Source organism: Clarias gariepinus, chromosome 8 (assembly GCF_024256425.1).
Source record: "Clarias gariepinus isolate MV-2021 ecotype Netherlands chromosome 8, CGAR_prim_01v2, whole genome shotgun sequence".
Lineage (NCBI taxonomy): Eukaryota > Metazoa > Chordata > Actinopteri > Siluriformes > Clariidae > Clarias > Clarias gariepinus.
Window position 1 is genome coordinate 10802934 of NC_071107.1, and position 23696 is coordinate 10826629.

The following is a 23696-nucleotide window of genomic DNA, read 5'->3' on the forward strand; positions in this document are numbered from 1 at the left end:
CTTTCTCTCTCTATGTCCCATCCTCTGGTGCTTATGCTAATATTGATGGCAAAAAAAAAAAAAAAAAAAAAAAAAACACCACAAAAGCAAACCTGGGGCTATCATCAGTCACAAAATACAAACACATTCTACCCCCCACACTCTATCTCTCTCTCTCTCTCTCTCTAATTATTCTCACTCCATCAGTCTTACTCTCCCACACAATGGCCTAATCCTCCGTTGCCTCAGCTTCAGACGCGACTCCGAATGCACACCTTCTCTCTTGAATTCGGACCAGTACTGAGTTTAGAGTTCATCAGTCGAGCCACGGGGGCCTTGATTGTCTAACCTAAAATCTTTTTCGACACTGGACTGCCAGGCTGATTGGATAAACAAAGACACTGTGGCTATAAATCAGATATTAAAGCTTCAAACAGCTTGGGATCGATACACTCTCAGCATCCCGTTTGTCCACTTGTTGCGATATCGCACTTTCTACCCTGCCTTCATTACTTTGTTAATATACTGTACTCAGATGTGCAGGAATTTGCCCGTACACATCACATATCTACTGTAGCATGACTACGCACATTGATAGCGTCAAACTGTACCTGAAGACACTTTTTGTTTTTCATTTTGCTTGCCCTTTAATAATTTTTTTTAACAACAAACAGGTTCATAGGTTTAGAATTTAGGAATGTGAGGTTTAAAACTGTCTGGTGTGGAGCAGCTGCATCCCATCGTGACTATGAGGATAAATCACTTAAGTGTGAATTTGTCTTCGAAGCATTTTTTATTTTTTTTTGTGTCCCACATATTGTAAGCTGTCTGATGCTCATTAGTGTGCTCTGACTCGTGTAAGAACATCTGTGACTCAGTAAATTTGCCATCGGATAAACTTGTGTGAGCTCGGCTCTGGTAACTGATGCCGTTAAGTCCCTTTCCTCTGAACGACTCGTAACTTGATTCAGATTTTATTTGTCATGTACATAAGCAAAGAGTGTATGCGGTGAAACGCTTTTACCTTAAATGGAAAGATAATATAGAATTTAAAGATTTCACTAGAATGGAGTAAAAAAAAATGCACTAGAGAATACAATTAAAGTAAAAGCTAGAATTTTGAATGAAAAAAAATAGCGATTTTACAAATTAGGTTGAAATATAAAAATTTGGTGGCAGAGTGGCATAGTGGTCAACATTGGCTTGACTGTGGGTCGAGGGATCGATTCCTGCCTCCGGTTTCCTCCCACATTTTAATAAAAAATTAACTGGTGTCCCCAAATTGCTTCAGGCCTCAATCACGTACCCAGAATAAAGCGGTGTAGATGATAAACACCGTTTGTCAATCAACAATCAAACCCGGGCCTTCAGCATGGTCGGAAAAACATAAGAATTAAGAGAAACTAGAAATGCAAGTACTACGCCTGAGCCACCAATGCACCTGGTTTAGATGATAAATGAATCGTGGAAAAAAAAACAGAATTAAAATAGAAATATATAAATTACATAAGATTTACAGAAAATGTAAGTGTAAACCGAGAACTAAAAGTGTAGAAGGGTATAAATACGGCATGGAAGCAGCAGTATGATTGAAACTGAAACATAAACTTTAACCTGTAATGGTGTGTGTTTCAGCAGCACTGTTACTGTCCATGTTCCCAAAGTGCAAGTCCTCATTTTATTTGTAAACAAGAACAAGAAATGTGCATCGTATATGTACAGTGGTGTGAAAAACTATTTGCCCCCTTCCTGATTTCTTATTCTTTTGCATGTTTGTCACACTTAAATGTTTCTGCTCATCAAAAACCGTTAACTATTAGTCAAAGATAACATATTTGACCACAAAATGCAGTTTTCAAATGAAGGTTTACGTTATTAAGGGAGAAAAAAAACTTATTACCAAATCTTAGATTACCAAATCTACATGGCCCTGTGTGAAAAAGTGATTGCCCCCCCTTGTTAAAAAATAACTTAACTTTGGTTTATCACACCTGAGTTCAATTTCTATAGTCACCCCCAGGCCTGATTACTGCCACACCTGTTTCAATCAAGAAATCACTTAAATAGGAGCTACCTGACACAAAGAAAATTACCCCAAGAGCGCAGAGACAACTTATCCGAGAGGCCACAAAAGACCCCAGGACAACATCTAAAGAACTGCAGGCCCCACTTGCCTCAATTAAGGTCAGTGTTCACGACTCCACCATAAGAAAGAGACTGGGCAAAAACGGCCTGCATGGCAGATTTCCAAGGCGCAAACCACTTTTAAGCAAAAAGAACATTAAGGCTCGTCTCAATTTTGCTAAAAAACATATCAATGATTGCCAAGACTTTTGGGAAAATACCTTGTGGACCGACGAGACAAAAGTTGAACTTTTTGGAAGGTGCGTGTCCCGTTACATCTGGCGTAAAAGTAACACAGCATTTCAGAAAAAGAACATCATACCAACAGTAAAATATGGTGGTGGTAGTGTGATGGTCTGGGGTTGTTTTGCTGCTTCAGGACCTAAAAGGCTTGCTGTAATAGATGGAACCATGAATTTACTGTCTACCAAAAAATCCTGAAGGAGAATGTCCGGTCATCTGTACGTCAACTCAAGCTGAAGCGATCTTGGGTGCTGCGGCAGGACAATGACCCAAAACACACCAGCAAATCCACCTCTGAATGGCTGAAGAAAAACAAAATGAAGACTTTGGAGTGGCCTAGTCAAGTCCTGACCTGAATCCTATTGAGGAGATGTGGCATGACCTTAAAAATGCGGTTCATGTTAGAAAACCCTCAAATAAAGCTGAATTACAAAAATTCTGCAGAGATGAGTGGGCCAAAATTCCTCCAGAGCGCTGTAAAAGACTCTATTTGTAAAAGTTATCGCAAACGCTTGATTGCAGTTATTGCTGCTAAGGGTGGCCCAACCAATAATTAATAACCCTAATAACCCTAATTATTAGGTTGATTAGAAGGGGGCAAATAGTTTTTCACACCACTGTAACCTGTGTGTGAAGGAAGCAAAGGCAAAACAACAACAACTGCTAGGTCTGAAGATCTGAAGCCTCTTTACATTTAAGCTATGCGTGTTTATTTATCCTTAGGATGATGATTATTCTTATTATTCTGTATGGCTGTATGTTGAAGTCGAGTCATGGGGTTTATGTCCGGTTCTAGCCGTAAGTCTCTGTCTAGACTCCTGTGGCATTTGTATGAACGGGTCTGGTACCACAACCAGACAGGAAACATCAGGGGATGGAGAAAATGTAGCACAGCACTAAGTCCAATGACAGAAAAGAAGATTAGAAAATGATTATATTTATTGTGGCCAGTGCAGGACCAGAAGGCCGCGCCTGCCCTGTCGGCTACATTTCTCACTAGCTCGGAGGGAGAAGCAAGGAGAAATTTCTCCTAAAATCCAGTGACACGTTATTAGCCGAGCATTGACTCCAATCTGAGCCCGGGCCACTTGAGTCGACCCGGCACAGAAACGAGCGTGCGTGTGTGCGTGCGTACGCGATTGAGCTGCCACTAGCGGCAGATAAACTCCTAGTTATGCTAGTTACGGAGGCAGAACGGCAAAAGCAAAGCAAAAAAACATTTCACAAAAGGCAACGTGGTTTAAAAAAAAAAGTAAATCACATTTTAATCCCATTCTCCTGACAGACTAAAGGAGGAGTTTCACCTGTCAGGCAGTTGTCTGTTAGGCATCATAAGGCAGAGAGATAAGACTTGCAATTCTATCAGATCCCCACAGAAGCACTCAGTCTGTCAAACAGCATTTCATCTTCCCTAACACAATGACACATCAGGAGACGGGGCCAAACAGTCCATCTTTCAAAAATATGCAGCACTGTTCTCATCTTATCTCCTAATTCGAGCAATTGCTCTACATCACTTCAACTTAAACTCTGGAGCTGCACAATCAGTAGCTTTGCACAAAAATAAATAAATAAATAAAAAATCTAATCCAAACCTCCATGGTTATAATCTAATAGGATGTAATCTTTGCACAACTCCTGTGCTCACTCGCAGGCAGCGCCAACTTATTTCATTTTTCAGCACAGGGTTCTGAAAGATTAAACAATGCCAGCATCCAGGCCCCTGTGGCATACATACACTGGTCTATCCCGAACTTTTATGAGGCTTGTTTTCTTTTGGGAATAAGAAGGATGTTTTCTTTGGTTGTTGCTGTTGTTTGGCTACCAGACAGAACATGAGTGCCACTACATCCAATGTTGCCAGGAAGTTAAAAATCTGAAAAAATCTGAAAAAACCCTTAAACATGACTAAGTGCAAAAAAAAAATCCTTTTCTGTAACGGAGAAGAGCCAAGATTAGCTTGTTTTCTTTCACTCACAAAAGCTGAAAGCTTTATTAAAGACCTCAAGTATCACTCAAAGAAAAGCACTAGTGTGGGAAGAAAAAAAAAGAAAAAAAAAACACAAGGAATGATAATGCAGTATAAACAAATGCAACGTTAGGAGAAACAAAAACGTCAGCCTATTTTTTTTTAAAAAAAAAAGGGTAATAATAATACTCCCACAATGTGATCTGGGGGACAAAAAATAATGATAATCCGTCATAATAATTATTACTACCACTTTAAATTATTAATAACAATTATTATTACCACAAAAGCTAGCTCTGGAGTATTACAATTGGCAAGACATCACTTTTTTCCCCACCACAAAGTAATTACAACTTAATAAGCAAGTAGCTCTTTCTCTTTAGAATTTGCTTTAAGAGAAGCTCGCTTTTTTCACAATGCCAAAGCACAGGTCAAAGTTCGCCTAAATAAAGTTTAAGCCAAAACAACTGCTGGCGAGATAAATCAGTGTCCCGCATTCTTTCCACTTGAGCGAATTTAATTAGTTATTGGTATGAGCATTGCTTTATCTGCACACGCAAGAGAGATGACTTTTCGGGTAACCTCTGTATCACCGAACAAGGGCTCGAAAACTCTAAACATCAAAACTAAACTGCAGCCAAATCTGAAAAGATTTGAAGATGATTTTATTTAAATTATAAAAAGAAATATTTTGAATGTCTGTCCAGAATATTTAATTTTAGAGATTCTATATTTAATTCAGCAAGTTAGGGCTCAATATCAAATACGAGATGATGGAGACGCGAAAGGGAAGCCATATCTCGGTTTATTTTATAATCACCGCTGTTTTGCCGCTGAAAAAGTCACTTCTGAACCCAAGCTTTCCTGAGGTGTTGCGAATCCACCGGCTTTTCATGCTTCAACATGGCGGCTTCGGGAAAAAGAGCGAGAAATAATCTATGGCCGGCCCCGCTGTGGATAAATAAATGTTTAAGGATTAACAGCATGCCATCAAATTCATGGCCTTCATAAATCCCTTGCTCAAGGGCATCGCAGTACGACCCTCAGCATCATAAACCGCCTGCAACACCGTGGAGCCGAAGAAGTGCAGCACGCGTGAGGCTTCTGTCCCGCGGTTCCAGTGACATGAAGTGCTTCGGACTGTATCACGATCCCTGCAGGGTGCCGCACACTATACCGACTACTGACAGACAGGAGAGCTGTCAACTCTTAAAATCACTGATAAATAATAGGGCACAGGCACAAGGACAAGGCTTTGAAACCTTCATCATTCTGATTATTGAAGACAGAGTGCCACATTTTATAAAAAAAAAAAAAAGAAAAGGAAAAACGCGAAAACACATACAACTCTGGAAAAAGCAGAAGTGCTCATCAGAGACATGACATAAAAGCTGAACTCTGACCCAGCTGTCGAGATCGACTTGGTCAAGTTCCTTTCAGAACTTGCAATTTAGTTGAGTGTTTTTAACCTAACAGCCACATTTTATTTCTCCCAAAGCACAAGAAAATTAAAGTTCTGTGAGCAACAGCTGTGGAATGACCGCTCGCCAGCTAACAGCCCGAGCAAACGACATTTTAAAATTCTGTGTATGTACGTCTATTTGCCGTAACATTAACACCACATAACATTAACACATTATCAAGTTTATACCAGTATAGTGATGACAGGATCACGGCCACCCAAGGCTCAACCATGCCTACAGGAACCAAAGACCAAGTGTGATCTTCCACATAAAAAGCCAATGCAGCATGACTCAGCAAAAAAAAAAAAAAAAAAGTTAATGAAAATCACAATAGAAAGGCACCAGGACATCCAGTAAAATGAGGACATTTGACCAGAAATAGGCGAGACACAACCTGTGAATATTCCACACAAGCGTACTTGCCCAAATTGTGACGCAGGCTTAAATTAAATTCACAAAGAGGGGGAAAAATGAAAGGACCAGTCAGGAGATAAGGCTAATGGCACTCTCAGTCTATATGTCCTGCCAGGGGTTGTGCAGAGACGATAGCAGCGCAGGAAGAGAGGGAGGGCTTTGGTGCCTGGTGGAAGCATCGGTCCGGCAGATAAGAGCTCTATTCATGCAGCAGCAGCAGTGTGTAACTTCTGACTTCAATGATTAACTCGAAAAGAACATCACAACACATGTTTAGACATCCACGTAGGCATGATCCCTGAGGAAACTATCAGCACTCGCCAATCCTCAGCATAAAGTAAGTGTGGTGCAAAGAGCTGAAATAAGGTCTCGGAGGATCTGAAGTATGGGAGTAGCTCGGTCCGTCAGTGCTGCATCCGACTCTGACTCTTCAGTAAGAAAACCATGACTGTCCTACAGTCCTGTCTGATACGATTACAGGACAGTGTTGGCTGATTGATTAGTTAAAGTACGTAAGTAAGAGCATTTACAGTATTTTAAATTGTCTTTATTAAGCACATTTAAAACTGACACCAGGCTGCTGTAATAAAAGTGCATGTACACAAATATTTTCCACCAGTTACAGACAGCCCTTGAATGCCTTAACCAAAAATATTTGCTGACAAACACATACAGACAAATCAAACACATTCAATATGCACTCAATCCCAAAGCCTACATCAAACAAAAGTAATTTTTGATTTATGCGGTTGTATACACTGTCCAGACAAAAAAGAGAAAAAAAAATTGTTCAGATGACTTTAATTGCATGGCATAGTGTGGTGTCCTGTTCATGTATGAAAATGATTCCTCACACTTCCAGAACCACCCGTTCACAGTTGGGGTCCTGGAACATGCCTGTGCCTTCAGAGAATCAAAACTCTCCTGATGTGATAACCTGGTCATTAAGTACATTCAGTCTTCAGCTGACTAAATTTTAGTTCCACATGACACTGCTAAGTCTAGACCTGACCGAATGAAGCTTGCTCGCTTAAACAAAACAATCAATAAAGAAATAAAGAAATAATAGGCGGAACTAGTAAGAATAGGTAGAATACGAAACCTTATTTTGAATCCTAAAATGAATAATAAGAAACACAAAATAGAGTTATGGTAAAGACAAAATCTAAAAGGAGAATTAAATTATAAAGTAAGAATGTGTACAAGGCAATCAAGCTAAAAGAGAAAAACATAATGCAAACTTCAGAACGCATTGTACGGTTATGTAACGGTGTCCTTTTCATTGAAATGCAAATTGGCCACTTCAGAAATGACTCAATCATGACTGCTTATTTTGCCAGAATGCACCCAGCTGGTGCTGCTGATGCAAACATTTCCTTGGCAAACACTCTGACGTGCAGTGCGACTACAGGTCCCGGTCCAAAATAGTCAGTCTGACTGAACCAGATATACATGTTTCTCACCATCTGAACTGAAGTAGTTCATAAAAAGTAGTAGTTAGTAGTTTACCAACATGCCATAATCCACAAAGCAGCACTAATGAGAATATTGTAAAAGAGAAGGATATAGATGTACAAGAGTGGATCTAAATGCTGTAATGCTCGAACTGTTCCTGCCATATTAAAAAGGGGTGAACACTCCCTGCAGATACAATGGACCCAATTTACTCTGAGCGTTCCAATTAAGCCCCATTTATCAGCGGGTTTGCTTTTGTTGTAGCTGCTTTGTGCTAGTATGTTTTCAGATACAGTACAAGTCGTCTGATGGCAGCACATGCTGTCCTTGACACAGATAAAAGCTCATCTTTTTACTGAAACTTGTTCATTGTAGCACTGGTATGGCTTTTTAATGCAAAGACCGCTTTGTTTCTGGGGAAGCATTTAATCGTACAGGAGATGATACTTTATGGTAAGATGCACCATAATCTCAGGTTATTTTATCCAAGACATCCCGGTTATAACAGAGGCATTTGGAGCCAAATCCACTTGACTACCACATGATCAAAGTTTAACAGCTGAAACACCCTTTACAAACAGCATGCTCTCTCTCTCTCTCTCTCACACACACCCACACCTAAATGTCTCATGCTAACAAACAAAGCACTACATTTCTGTACTTGGGTTCCAGCTCATTTGCTTCACACTCGTTTATGCTCTTTAAAAAAAACACACACACACACACACACACACACACACACACGACAGAATCGGGGAGTCAGGAAGCAGGAGGGGTAAAGAGATGCAGGTAAGGGAGTGATGGAGACAGAGATTAATAGAAAAGGAAGTTTCCGGAGCACATCTGTTTGTGACTGCGACAAGGCCATTCAGGTGCTGAAAAATGTGCCCCGCCACGCCACAGCGCCTGTGGCCAAACACACAGACAGCAATATATCTCTGATGAGTGAAAGAGGCAACACACACACAAGACATGGCTCTGCCACCACAACAGATGAGACCCACAGAAAGGCTTTGCAAGGTTTCATTACTGCAGCACACCTTAATTTAGCCTCCCGGTTCAGGCAGACAATGTTCTGGGATGGAAAGAGCGAGTGAGCGAGGCGAGAGAGAGAGAGAGAGAGAGAGAGAGAGAGAGAGAGTTATAATGAGCAAAGTGCCAGCCCAAGAAAGAAGAAAGACTGCACCTGGCTTCTTAGCCTCCAAGGAATTCCTGTCCAAGTGACATTTGACCCTTGAAAGCTGATGTGGACTTGCGCTCTCCTGACAGCCCCTCATTAGCTTGGGTGGTGTCCCTTTAACTAATGTCACCCAAACAAGGTCTCAGTCCTCTTACTCTGCCCTGTTCAAATGATGCCCTGAGGCTGCGACACTAGAGAAGCCCGTTTTTAGCATATAATCAGTGGGAAAAGGGAGGCAAGGCTTGCATAGAAAGCAGGGAGGACAGGCTGACGGGAAGCAGCGGATGTACTGTATGTCACAGTCTCTCTGCACAAGCGTTGGGAAAGTGATCTGGGCAACTCCGGCTGTTGAAACAGGCCCCGCATAAACCACGCACAGAAGGAGAGAATAGCCACAGGCTGTGAGGGAGCGACGGAGCAGAACCCATGAGACTGAAGATTACCTAAAATATTCATTGAGGTTTTGCCCCATTCCCCCTGTGCCACACGGCACAGTAACTACTGTCTCCCAGAGGGCCGCTGCTTTACACGCAGATTAATGCTAATCCGTCTTAATGCTGTAGGGAACATATACACTTACCGGTTTCTCCGTTAGCGTGTCTTCCTCGGAATTGTGATCAAGCACAAGATGGAGAAAAGTAATAAAGCTAACCGCAGGTCTGAATCATCTGTTTGTTGAACGAGAAAGAAGGGGGGAAAAAGAAGAGGGGGGAGGAATGGCTAAATGGCTGCTTCTCCTTTTGATGTGTGTAGATGTGTGTCAGTCTCTGTGGATCTGTAAGACATGATTCCTGCCTGAGGGATAAAGAGTGGGTGAGTGTGTGTGTATGAGACCCTGGCAATGTGTGGTACTCACACAGTAAATCCTGGATTTATGCTCCGTTCTGAGGCCACCAGATACTCAGGACAAGGCTGGGTGTTGTAACGGTCATTCTCGTCAGCGTTTGTTTTATCGCCAACCACTCGCTATTAACTCGACCGCATACTCCAGGAGCAAGGCAGCAGCGTGATTGCTTTTTAATCAAGTTCCAGCAAAGATTTTAGCTTGGCAACTTCATCAACGTACGCGTTTAAGTCAGTTGGAGGTGACATGAGTAGGTTCCTTCTTAGCTTTGTTTCTTAGTCCGGCCAAGTTTGTATTTTAAAGCAGGTTGCATTCTCATATTACGTGACGCTTTTTACTCCACTCCAGTCACACAGTCAATTTTAATCAGTTAAATATTTTATTTACAATAAATTTACAAGTTAGCAGGTATGTTACAGTATATTACAGTAGTGCGATTACGACAATGATTTGCTTAACAATGCTACAATTAGTCACTTTTTTAAAGGAGGTTTGTATCTGACAAACGTCAATCAATCAAAGCACAGGAAAATCCAGTATGTCTAAAAAAAAAAAAAAAAAAAAAAAAAAGAATATTTCATTTGGGGTTTGAGCAAATTATTACTGATTCTCTGTTGAGTATTTTCAAGAGGAAGATGACAAACACCCAACCGAACAATACGGACGAGCTGAAGGCTGCTATTAAAGAAAACAGCCTTCAATAATGCTTGAGTCGTGCCACAGACTGATCACCTCCATGATAAAGTTATTTACTCTAAAGGAGCCCTGAACAAGAACCAAGTGCATACATTTTACATGTAATGAACTTAATGAATAGAAGCATTTAACTTGTTGAATTAAATTACTATATATATATATATATAGATCTAAATCTACTAAGCTGATTAAATCGTTTTAGGAAATGATGCAAACCAAAGAATGATCATGCATTAAAATGATTTTATTTTATTAAAATGAAAAAATGCTATTGTATTTTATCGTAGTATAAAAGTGCCAGATCTAGAAAAAAAAAGTTCTAGATAAGACCATATAAAGACATAATTGGCTATTAAGCAGTAGCTTTTTTCACAGTTTATACATTTTATATTTATCTACAGAGATTTTATATAGATGTTTACTTTTACAGATTTTATAGATGTTCATTCAAGTTTTTTGCACTAACAGACTAATTCCATTTATAATCATTTCAACAGTTGTATTGTATTTGACGTTACTTGATTTGATATTTGTAACTTAAAAAATTTACATACACTGTGTGCCTTAAATTGCCGATTTTGTTTATTGAATTGAACATAAATACGGCCTGGTCGTGAGGCTGTAAAAGACTCAAACCCATCCTACTGTCCTAAAAAACACACTAAACACTTCTACTCATGTTCCACTCAGCACATCAATGCACATTTAACTCATTTTTAGTTATGCTGCTACGCTCATGACTCAACATTCCACCTCAATTCAATCTTAATTCTATTTTTTATTTTTATTGCTTGTACTTTAATTTTACTGTCATTTTCTTTTATTATATTCTTATTTTCTTTTTTATATTCCTTATTCGAATATTATCTTTTTATACTATATTTTTTCTTTTTTATTATTATATTCATATTTCACATTCTTTATTTACAACACAATTTTTCTTTTAAGTTTAAGATCAGGGCGGTTGTTACAATATTTCACTGCCTATCATACTGTGTATGGCTGTGTATGTGACAAATAAAATTTGAATTTGAAATCCCACGTCGCAGACTTGAGAGTGTAATTTTTTCGACATAAACCAGCACTAAAGCTTATCTTATGAGAAAGCTGCCACGCTCTCCCTGGCACCTGTCACACATCTGAAACCACGGCGCTCTGTGACCCGGCAGTTAAAGGGCCCTTTATCTGGTCAGCTTTATCTGGAGCCAGGTGCTGGAGCTCTTTATGTGGATGGAGGGAGGCCTGACAGTTCCCCTGCACTGCTGCTGAGGAGGAAGAAGAGGAGGAGGTGAATGTGTACATCTCCAGTGAAGCGTGAAGACTGGGTCAAACATGCCACGCTGTTTTGGTTTTCTCTAAAGCAGCTCCACTCACAGCACGCCGCTTCCTGCTGAGAATGCTCTGAGCCGCAGAGAATGTGTTGATGCTCTGCTACATTACACACACACACACACACACACACACACACACACTTCTACTGCCATACAACTTGCATATTAAAAATGTTTAGATGCGAGGTGCACTGTAATCAAGTTGTCTGTTCCGACCGAACATGGGTAATTTGTTGAACGTGGTCACTACTCGAGCAAACAGAGAGGAGGCTGCTCTCCAGCACACACAGAGCAATATTCTTTTAGCACATTCAATTCTGTCATATTTCTCTCCCTCCCTCTTTTTACTAGCAGCCTTATTTCAGGAGAGAATGGCAGCGCTTTGAAGATACGCTTCTATGTGTCAAACTGCAGAAGAATAAGCCCACTGGCCTGAAGCAGTGCCGTCAATCAGGAGATCAGCCCATGAGACGGGCCTGCTTGCTCAGCCACCATCCGACGACGCCTCGAGACGCGCGGATGACACGGCCGTCCTCGATGACATGCTGAATATAGAACTTACTATGACTGGCAGCCAGATGGATACGAGGAAAGGGTCGAAAAGCATGTTCTTCACTTCTCTTGTCTAAATCCTTCATAAACGGCGTACGTAAAGTAAAAGCTCTTAAGCGAAACGGATTTAAAGCAGAAAACATTTCCCTACGCCTCCATGATAAAAAAAAACCTGACTTAAGCAGCAAGTCCGGATTTCACATGCATAATGTTTGTACAATTTCCAAACTTGCTTGTAGTTTAAGCTGATGCCCAAAGTCAGTGTGAAGCAAAATATACTGTAACACCAAGAGAATTAAGTGCACATCTTTCGGATCTACAGTAAGGGTCAGGTACTCGTGTCAAATGAGGAAGAGATACACTCGGCATTCCGAATCGTCCTTAAGCTGTTGAGTTAAACAGAAGGGTGTGATGAGTCGGGTGTTCAACAAATCTTCCGCAATGAATCTCATGCACAACTTAAAGGTGAAAGTTTGTGGTACCGCTGTCCATTCCTTTAAGCACTTGTGTTTATGCTGGGGAACAACATGTCCAGAGCCAACAAGTTGAACTACAGGGGAAGTGTATTTCTGGCAAGCGTAATCAGCAACGTTCTTGGAAACGAAAACCTAAATACATTAGGAGATGCAGAGGGGTGGGACGGTGGACGACTTAAAATAAAAACCTCCTACCGGTTATAATTATATATCGATTAAATTTTTTCCAACCGTACTATAAATTGTCGGGCAGCATGAGCTTTCACCCGGGTTCCAGGAGCTGGCCTGTCCCTCCTCATTTACAGGGAACTGCATCCTCACCACCAGGAGATTTATAAGTGAATAATATCTTCTGCTGACTCATGATCAGATGTCCTAAAATCCATTATCACTTATCCTCCATGGCACTCTCTCTCTCACACTCACACACACACACACACACACACACTATTTAAATTCCCTGCAGGCATAAAGTAAATTTAGCTTTCTTTTCTACTTGAGAAACTGCTACTCAATGATTTCCCATCTCCACGTGACTTCTTTTACAACCTTTGTCTTTTTAAATGTGCCTAAAAGTAGTACAAAACAAAGATGTAGAATCTGGGGGTACAGGTTAAAGAAAAGTAGAGAGCTACAAATTGGACAAACACTGCCTGTTTTGATGACAATTTCTGCTGTGAGATAGTAAATGATGGTGGTGTAACGTTGTGAGAAATGTTTACCAGACACACACACTACCACCTGAACCACTGTGTGAACAGCCAGAATACTATATTGTGATACCTAGATTTGCTTTGTATTGTAATTGTTAGTATGGCAATTGTATAAATATCCTGATTCATTATTTATTAATTTTTTCAGATTTTGTTAAATTTTAAATAAACCTAGCAAATAATTAGCGGTTACTGTACAGGATGCTACGCTGCCTGTGTGAAAATTTTAGAGTACAACATATGGAGGAACTGCAAGTATACACGAATTTAAAAAATAATTAAAAGAATATATTTTAGAGTCAGTGTGCACCCACCTACTACTAATAAGAATGTACCTTGTAACAAAAAAACATTTCAAACTGATTTCAGGTACATGACAAGGACCTTAGTGTTCTTCAACATAATCTCCCCAGTCATTAGAATTCAACAAATCACATACACTACCAGTTAAAAGTTTAGACACATCTTCCAACTCCATGGTCTTTCCTGATTTGTATTTCTTTCTACATTGTAAAACAATGCTGAATACATTTTGCTAAAACAGTTGACATTGAGATGTGTCAGCTACTTATTCTCTGTAAAGCTTTCATAACAGCTCTAATCTGAGGTGCTGGTTGTTAATTGGTGATTTTTTAAGCTGGTTACTCTAAACAACCTATGTTATGTTTTGGTCTTGCTTTCCTGGGAGGGTCTTAATGAGAGCCTGTTTCATCATGGTGTTTGATGGGTTTTGTAAATGCCCTTGACAATACCGTTCTTGCAAGAATTATTCCAGAAAAATCTAACTTCATGTCTTAAAGTAACAACTCAACGATGTTATTAAATTACTTCCTGCCATAGTTTTGAAATCTCCAGTATTTTTCTAGAATGAAGAAAATAAGCCCAAATTTGTGTCCAGACGTTTAAGCAGTACTGTAAAACATGGACGGGAAGTCCACAAGAATTTGCAGCTAACACACCTAATGTAATTATGTCAGTGTGAATGAGAATCAAACAGGAAAGTTTCCAACATATAGTGGAATCTAGGCCATGAAGAACCAAGGCTGTTATGAGATAAACACGAGTCCTGCTCAGCATTAGTGTGGTACTCCTAATAAAAATTAAAAATTAAAAGCAAGTGTTGACTCCCACTCATTAACTTGTTATTTTTTAATTTATTTAACTGACAAGTGGTTATTTTGTGATCTTGTCATCTCTGGCTTTAGGGATCTAAATCAACATCCAGATTCTGTGAAGCTGCTTTAAGAGAAAATTTTTCAAAGAAAAATTTTTACAATCAAAAGTGATATACAAACAATTTTATATTCATCTCCATAACATGTGCTTACCAAAATAAAAACTATATTACAGTCTAATTTTCATAAACGTTTCCATGAAAAACATGGAAAAACCGATGCTGCTGAGTGGTTCATGACTTCTAAGAATGTGTGATGAATTTGACATTTAAAGTTGGATATACAGAAAAATCCTAGATGAGAGAAAGAGAGAGACTATAATTCAAACTGATAGAAGAGAGAGAAAACAAGATACGAGAAGACAGAGACAAAAAGTGTGTGAGAGAAGAATAGAGAGAGTAAGTAAACAACTGTATCGGCTAGTTGCAAAGCTTCAACATTAAAAATTTCTATTTTCAAGGTAAAGAATGGTTTCACTGCTCAGTTTGTCAACTATTTTGCCGACAGAACTTCATCCTGCAGCTTAAAAATGATTTGTCCCAACGCTGAGTGACCGGCATCGAACACGTCACGTTGTCTTGTATTAAACATTATGATCAGACTTGTTTTGTGCTTCTTTAAATAAACTCCCCTATGTGCAGGATCAGCGTCTCAACGAGTCCTGTGTCGCATTTTTTTATTTCTGAAAACGGTTATATCTTTTAACTGTGTGGATGAGAGAGAACCTGAAGTGTTTACGGATAATGTGTGCTGTGACGTTCTGCATATAGACCAGTAATGATGACTGATTATCTACACTACACGATAACACGGTTGACAATTTCCTTATTGTGTCCAGTGGTAGGATATGCATAACATCATATACAATATGAACAAATAGTTTTACTAAAATCATAACTAATTAGTAAATCATAATGTATGTAATATAGCTGATGGTCCATAAATGTACTCAATGACAAAGCGCTATTAGAGATAATTTTTTATATTTTCAAATAAAAGAACGCTTATGATAGTGTGATTAAAATGTATATTACAGAGAAGAATGAGATCTTGTAATGCGACTTACTTGCCATTGGTAGGCTGCAGGCTGTAGGAGCCATTTATTACATTAAGATGGCAAAGTTTTTCCTCCAGACTGGTCTCAATTTTTATACCACATTTTAATTTTTTTTTCTCATCAGTGCATTGCATATGTAATATTACCTGAAAAAAATGCGTATGTGTGTGTATATAAGGCATGATGCAGTAAAAACCTGCTTAGAATCCAAATAATACACTAAAATGAGAAAGTCTGTGGTAGAAGCAAACCATTTTGCCAAAAAGAAATGACTGGTGATAACCAATGCGCGCGCGCGCACACACACACTAAGGAGTGTTGCAATGAAACAATTAATCTTACACACATGAAATGTAACAGTGTTGTCTCTGCGCCTTTAAATCGTGAGGGGAATCTCGGGCGCCATTTTGTCTCAGAGCTGTTTTCCACTGTATTGAACTGTGAACTCTGTTTTGTTGAGGATTTTCCGTAATTAGGACCATCAGGACAACCATTTTCTGTCATCGTGCTTTCTAATTCACTGAAACCGGTTATGCCAACTCATCTAGAAAATATTGTATGTAATTGTAAATACTGGTATCTGGTGCATTAAAGTATCTATTTTTTGTACAATACATGTGAGTTACTTCCGTGATTGAACCGAATGAAGAACCGTCGTCCTTTCATTTCTGCAGAAATTTGTAACTCGAATGTTCGTAAGTCGGGGACTACCTTACACGATACATTAGTTGCCACATAATAGAATCTGTAATGTAAAGACTGAACAAATGGATTCTTCACGATCTCTATTATCCAGTATGATATGGACCTTTGACACAGGAATATCACATCACAGACTACAATATCACATCATCAGGTCATGCAGCATACATAATAAAGATGTATTCTAAGAGCCTCTTGACCGTGAAGAGAACAGGAACATGGAGACCTGGCAGTGATGGAGAGAATCAGAGGAGTTTCTTGGCGGTAAATTAACGCTAATTAGAGGCAAATTGATTGAGTGGGGACAGGACGAGCGCATTCTCTCATTATAAAGCAGCCATAACTCTCTGGCTGACGTACCGCCGACATGCTTTCAGATGAGAGCGTGAGATTAGCCAGTGCCCCTGCTGATGGGCGCACGAACACACATACAAACCTGCAGTCAAATCATAAAACGTGCTTTACCGTTAAAGCCCCTCTGCCAAAGCTCTCACTAACGTTAATGGCGAAGTGTGCACTGCATTTTAATAGCGCGAAATCTATTCCGGTTTTTTAAGCTCGTCCGGCTCATAAAGCAGAGCAACTAAGCTCTTTTCAGACGTAAAAGACAAAAAAAGAAAATGAGTAAAAAAATCTCATTAATGGAAACCAAGTGAATACAGACAGAAAAAGATAGTGCCAGGCGTGCAGTCTCACACACACAGCTCAGGCTTCCATCTCTGCCAGGCCCAGGGTTATTCATTTTCGCCACATGTCTTCTCCCCATCTTATTTCAGTGTCAGTTGTCAGCAGATACAGGGCTTGACGATATTCACCATCAGCACCGCTCATCGTCTTCACACTGCAGTTCTCACTTACTCACGAACACAGCTGGTGTGCTCGCTTTCCTAGGTTGGATCAGCAAAGCTCTGCTTCTTCTACAGGGGACCTGTTATTGTGGGTCATTTCTAGCAATTTGAGAACTGAACACTGAGAACTAAAGAACGCTGTACTGTCGGGTTTCCAAAACTAACTGCCTCCCGGTGACAGGGCGTACAGACCAAGTGACAGCTTTATAGCACAGAATACTGCACTTAGAAATATTGTATTACACTGGCTGAGCAAATAAACATGACCGGTAGCACCAGTGTGTCATTATAAGGACTATAGAACAATTTTTTAAAAAGCATATTTTACTGATATTGCTGCTAGGCATTGCTTATTATCGGTTATATATATTATATTATATATTATATTATATATATTATATTATATATATATATTTTTTTTTTTCCTTGTACACACTTAAATCCATCTATCCATCCACACTATATTGCTAAAAGTATTACATGCATATGAACATAAATAACAGCTAACAATTTTGCCTCAACCTTTACAGCTATAACAGCTTCAACTCCTCTGGGATGGCTTTCCACAAGGTGCAGAAAAGTGTTTATGAGAATTTTTGAACAATCTTCCAGAAGCGCATCAGTATCTTGCTTTGTGCACTGGTGCGCAGTCATGTTGAAACAGAAAGAGGCCATCGATAAACTGGTCACACAAAGGTGGGAAGCATGAAATTGCCCAAAAGGTTCGCATGTTAAAAAATTAAGAGCTTGTTTCACTGGAGGTAAGGGGCCGAGCCCAATTCCTGATAAACAACCTCACACCAGTTCCAACATGACTGCACACCAATGCACAAAGCAAGGTCCATAAAGACATGGATGAGCAAGTTTGGTGTGAAATAACCTTTGTAATGGATTAGAGTGGAGACTGCAAGCCCGCTCAAGAGTTGAAGCTGCAAAGGGCGGGGCCAACATTATATTAAGTTAGATTAAGATTAGATTAAATGGATTAAGAACTGGATGTTACTCAAGTTTATATGCATGTGAAGGCAGGCGAGTAAATACTTTTCATCTAACAATCTATCATCTAGCCTGCACTTAAATTTTAAATTGCTGCGAATTGCTTTAATTTCGTTGTACTTGTATAGTGACAAAGAATGTTCAATCTTTAAGATTCCCAAATTTCCAAAGGTAAAGTCCAGTCTTTATGCTGCCTGAAATTTTTTTTTACATTTTTCGCCACTTTACCGAGCTGTAATCTGCACTGCTCCTTAACTGTAATCTGCTACATTTGTTGCAACTTCGTTACTATATTACTTGCTTGAGATTTATTATCTGTGCTTCATGACATTTTATTTAATCTAAAAGCTCAGTGTAGTAAAAAATTGCTTTAAACATAATTATAATTAGCATAAACCACAACGAACTGGAAATCCCCGGTGATACGAATCATTAATATCGACTAATACATTACTGCTATCTACTGCAAAGCTGAGATCCTAGAAAGTCAAGTTCACTTATAAGCTGTCAGGATTCTATAATAATTACTGTTCCCCCTCATGATTCATCAAAAACACCAAGAGAAAACTTTACATGACACACAACTTGGTTTGCTTATGATGATATCAGTCTTCGCAACAGTGATCTTAATAACAGTTAAGACATGAAACATCATGCAGGCAGTCATGCACATGCACCAAAACTACAGTTTATGAGCTATAAGCTTTCGAAATGGCCAACCTGAACCATGTCCCAGAAATCACATCCTCAGCCATTAAAACTCCCAAAACAAGAAGGAATGGCCACAATTACCAGTAAAAAAACTTGACACGTCACCTGGGTCGTGAGAACTGTGTAAAGAGTCTAACCATTGACTGAAGAAAACCGTACGGACTTTAGCCGAAGCACCGCAATCTAATTAAAAACTCTGCACAGTGTCACTTTTTCATACACAATCCAATTTATTTCTAAAGAAAACTCGTCAATCAGACACGCACGGACAGAGACTTAATCTACTGTTGACACCGACAGTGGATCCTCAAGACCCTAAGGATATTAATGATTCAGAGGCTTTCAATCACTACCTGCTCAACGCATCACTCCGGCTCGCTTTAATCTCCGTGCTGTGTCTCTCACACACGGCCGTGAAGTTGGTATAAACCCTCTACACAAGTATGACCCGTTACGTGCTTTTCTCAAGTATCATACTCACTTTTTCTATTCATTTAACCAGCAAGGAATAAAACACCATGCTCAGAATCTTTACAGGAGAATAATCAATGACAGTGTGATTGACAGGGTAAAGCAGATATACACTTCAGTGTTAACACGAGTCTGCGGAGGGATCATGAGTAAACACTGCACAAATGGCTTTAGAGACCTACTAGTGTGCAATTCTAAACTAAGAAATCAGAATTAATCATGTGAACAATTTTTTTCCCTAAAACAGCCTTGTGTTATCTTATTATAGTCTATTTATTATTCTTACAGTAAAATCTAAAACTTTCACTGTCCTTCAGCTTTTCTCTAATACAATTCTGTAAATTTTGTTGTTAAGTCCTTCATTCTTTAAAACCTGCTGGCTAGAAGCTGTCTGCAGCACCCTGGTGTCACTTGCTTAATCCATAACTGCCGGATCGCTTCCTGAAGATCATCTACAGAAATTTGCCCCAGATTTCACAATTCACTTGAGAATTCTCTATTTTTAGGCTTTTTTTTTCTTTGCAGATGTGGAAAGCAAGGCTTCAGAAAGTAAAAGATTAGTATCAATTAACTAGTCCATAACTGATTGTAATTAGCACAACTCTTCAGCCAGATACACTAGAACTAACTAGTGACATCACCTGTTCTATGCACAGGGAGAACTGTAATTCTTACAGTAGAACTTACATTCTCCTTAAGACACCAACCCACAAACTGCTTTATCTTTATCTTACAAAGCATTGAAACTGAAGACTTAACTTCAGAGACAGACAGACAGACACACACACAGACAGACAGACAGACAGACAGACAGACACAGAGACAGACAGACAGACACAGAGACAGACAGACAGACACAGAGACACAGACAGACAGACACAGAGACACAGACAGACAGACACAGAGACACAGACAGACAGACACAGACAGAGAGACAGAGAGACAAACAAACACACAGTCACACACACAGTCACAGACAGAGACACAGACAGAGACTGACCAATCAGATTGAAGCACTCAGCTGCTCTGCGGTGTAAATGAAATTAATCTACACTTTCTGAGCAGTCAGATTTCACAGCTCTAACATTACCGATTAAACCAACGATAAATGCAATTAAATTAATTTCCAAGACACTACACAGGGGTTTCTGATGGAGCCAATATTCTATACATCTTTTTTTTTGTGGTAACTGAAAACTTCCAGCTTCAGAAGAAATTTGATCCTGCCACAATCAGGGGTAGAATTACCTTCCTTGCTTGTGTGTGTGTGTGGTGTGTGTGTGTGTGTGTGGTGTGTGTGTGTGTGTGGTGTGTGTTTCCTCCCCAATGCACAGTTGTCAGCTGTGTGTATGAAGCTGAATAAACACATACGCAGCAAGCAACAGCATGTAAATTCCCTCCCTCTCAGACTACACCAGGACCGTCTCTCTCTTTGTTCTCTGCCCTCACTCCGTCGCTGTGTTAATAGCAGCCCTGGAGCTATTAATGTCTTCATGTACGGGCCATGCCACAAAACCTCAAGGCAGCTCCCTCTTCCTGGATTTTGCTTCTTTTTAGCCTGTTGCTCAATTGCACTCCGCTCTCATATATACACACACACTCTTTCCAGCCCATACTTCCTTGCATCGCTTTCTCTTTATAATTACTTTGCAGTTTTTCCTGTGGCCAAGAGACTCTAAGCATTCCTGCACACACTATGTAAGCTGATGTCCGAAAAAATAAATAAATAAATGAAATAAAAATAAAACATCTCAGGCCCTCACCTCCTGGTACACAGTTCAGTGTCCACTCTCTCTCATCGTCGCTGTTTATATCTTCTCTTACACATAGCAGCCTTTAAGTGTGTGACCACCTTCTCTCTCACACACGCACTCTCTGAGCATCTCTCTCTCTTTACCAGAGCAGCAATCGGCCAAAGTAGGACCATCGATGCTCGATCATGTAGCACCGCACAAGGCACTGAACACGTTCAATACACTACCAATACCACAAACATGGTAAACAGGTCGATTGTATAAACATTCACTATGCTGCATTTAAAACAGACCCAACACTAATACCTGAGGAATCTCAACTTTATATGAATCAAACATGCTTTACAAGAACTTTACAAGAAAAAAGTTAATCAAAAGACATCGTCATAAACTGGTTAAAAAGAAATGCTGTTCCTTACTTTTTTTTCTTGTTGATAAAAAGGCACAAGTCTTCAGAAGGTGTTACATACAGTCTTCCTCTGTAAAACAGGAAACACAAGCAACCTGTGTGAGAAACGCAGCACAACCCTCTCCTTCTTACATTTGACTAAGCATTTAATTCCAAGTTCAATTTCAGCGCATCATTAGCAGCATTTCCTGTGTTGTCAGTCCTGAGAGCGAATTTGCGCCTTCTCGAATGAAAAACCTGATTTCTGAGAAGAGACTTGTCCTGCAGGAGCATGACTGGGTTTTTTTTAGAAACAAAGACAGTGATGAAATGATGGTGAGTGAGTGAGAGAGAATCTCCTACTCCCCTCAGCTGCTTCTACTTGTATTTTTTTAGCTTTGGAACAGTGCAATGTTCAGTTCAGTTGTCCAACAGTACCGAAGTTAAATTTTCCTAAGCTCAACCTGATAACCACATTTCACTTACATACCCAAGGCGAAAAAAAGAGAACAAGACACAGAAACGGGATCTGAAAGTACATAAAATGAAAGAAAGACAGAGCACGAAAAATCAAGAGACGAAGCTGTGTCTTTGTACTCCCGTCCCCCAAGTGGCCGTGAGATCGCAGCTGTAACTCCATTCAGGCTGGCACTTGGAGACTGACTACGGCAGGGATTTGGGCTCCAACGTTCATTTTAACACTGTGTCGTCTTCTCATAATAACTAAAAAGCTCACTCTGTACAAACAGCCTTAGAGCTTTCTATCTGTTCATAGTCTGGATCTAGCAAGGCACAAAGGATGATCCTTGTCATGACATGAAGTTCAGGCCAGCAAAGGGGGCAAGTATAAAAAATAAATAAATAGATAAATACAATAAGTAATTGGGGAAAATGTTTAGTAATTAGATTATCCATGAAATAAGTCATGAAATAAAACATTAAATAGGAAAAAATTAAATAGCCGCAGGCAGTAAGTGGTAAATCTGACCAGCGGCAGGTTTTTTAGAGCAAAAGTTGAAAAAAAGAAGAAAATACATACAGTACAGTAGATAAATGATTTACTGTAACACAAAAAGCATAAAGCCCTGTTTCTTCTTTATTTGCACAGGGTATTTTTTTCTTTTAAAAAGCATTGCCCGGATTAATGACTGGATGCCAGTAAGAGGGCAGGAGAGATACAGTATCTGTGCTCCATGACCAACATGGCTTCACACTAACATTAATCCTTAGCATTTGACTCAATCCACTAGCATTTGACCCATGAACGCAAAATATTTACGAGTCATATTCAATTTTTCCTAAGCCAAAACTTAACTTGATGGCTTCCACCTCCCTGGCTGGCCAGCGACCACATCGTTTTTGCTCTCTGTTCTCGGGTGCACACTCATTCACATGCTCAATAAACCAGGAAAAGAGATAAATAACACAACAAAGGAATAGAATGCACTTTATGTCAGGTCCACAGTCATGTTGGAACTTAAAGGGGCCATCTCCAAACTGTTCCCACAAAGTTGGGAGCATAAAATTGTCTTGGTATGCTGAAGCATTATAAGTTCCTTTCACTGAGGGTAAGGGGCCGAAAAACAACTCCAACACCAGTTCTTGGTGCACAAAGCATGACCCATAAAGACATACATGAGCCAGTTTGGTGTGGAAGAACTTGACTGTTCTGCACAGACAAAACCAGACCTTCTCATCCAACATCAGAAATCTCATCCTAAATCTAAATTGTGTGTATGTGATTGTGCCTTGTGTTACCTGCTTTCTCTCTACGCAGATGAGTCACTGGGCAGTGTCTGTTAATACCTTTTTCTCAAACCTGTCTCATGTCTTACATCCAGACAGTTGTTACATTAACATGGGGGGGACAACTTTGACAGGTTGATTTGTCTATGAATCTGAATGTCCCCTTCAGACACGCCAACTCAACATGGCGGCAACATTAAATAATTAAAAGGTATGCACTATTTTCCCAAACACTGCAGCATATGGGGTTTTAAAATTGGCTCTACATCTGTAGCTGACATTATTATAGTCCTTAGGATCATGTTCTTCTGAAAGATTTAGATTTTCTTTTGCCTTCTAACAAGCTCAATGTAATCAGTATGGAGTCGCTAGATGATCCATGTCAGACGCATTTTCTGTAAGTCTGCTT

At 39.7% G+C, this 23696-nt stretch overlaps 1 protein-coding gene across 10 annotated transcripts in view; it reads right to left on the bottom strand.

The window, feature by feature from the left end:
• Positions 1-23696, bottom strand: part of ndst2a (N-deacetylase/N-sulfotransferase (heparan glucosaminyl) 2a) — a 150813-nt gene that overhangs the window by 51722 nt on the left and 75395 nt on the right. For 5 of the 10 annotated variants that reach the window (XM_053501546.1, XM_053501548.1, XM_053501545.1 and 2 more), the window contains one exon: positions 21573-21632. The exons of 2 other annotated variants lie outside the window; for them this stretch is intronic. The gene's annotated coding sequence lies outside the window, so the exon portion shown is untranslated. Of the gene's footprint in view, positions 1-5966; positions 6201-21572; positions 21633-23696 lie in introns of those variants that run through there. 3 more of the 10 variants (XM_053501554.1, XM_053501553.1, XM_053501552.1) reach the window with 1 other exon arrangement.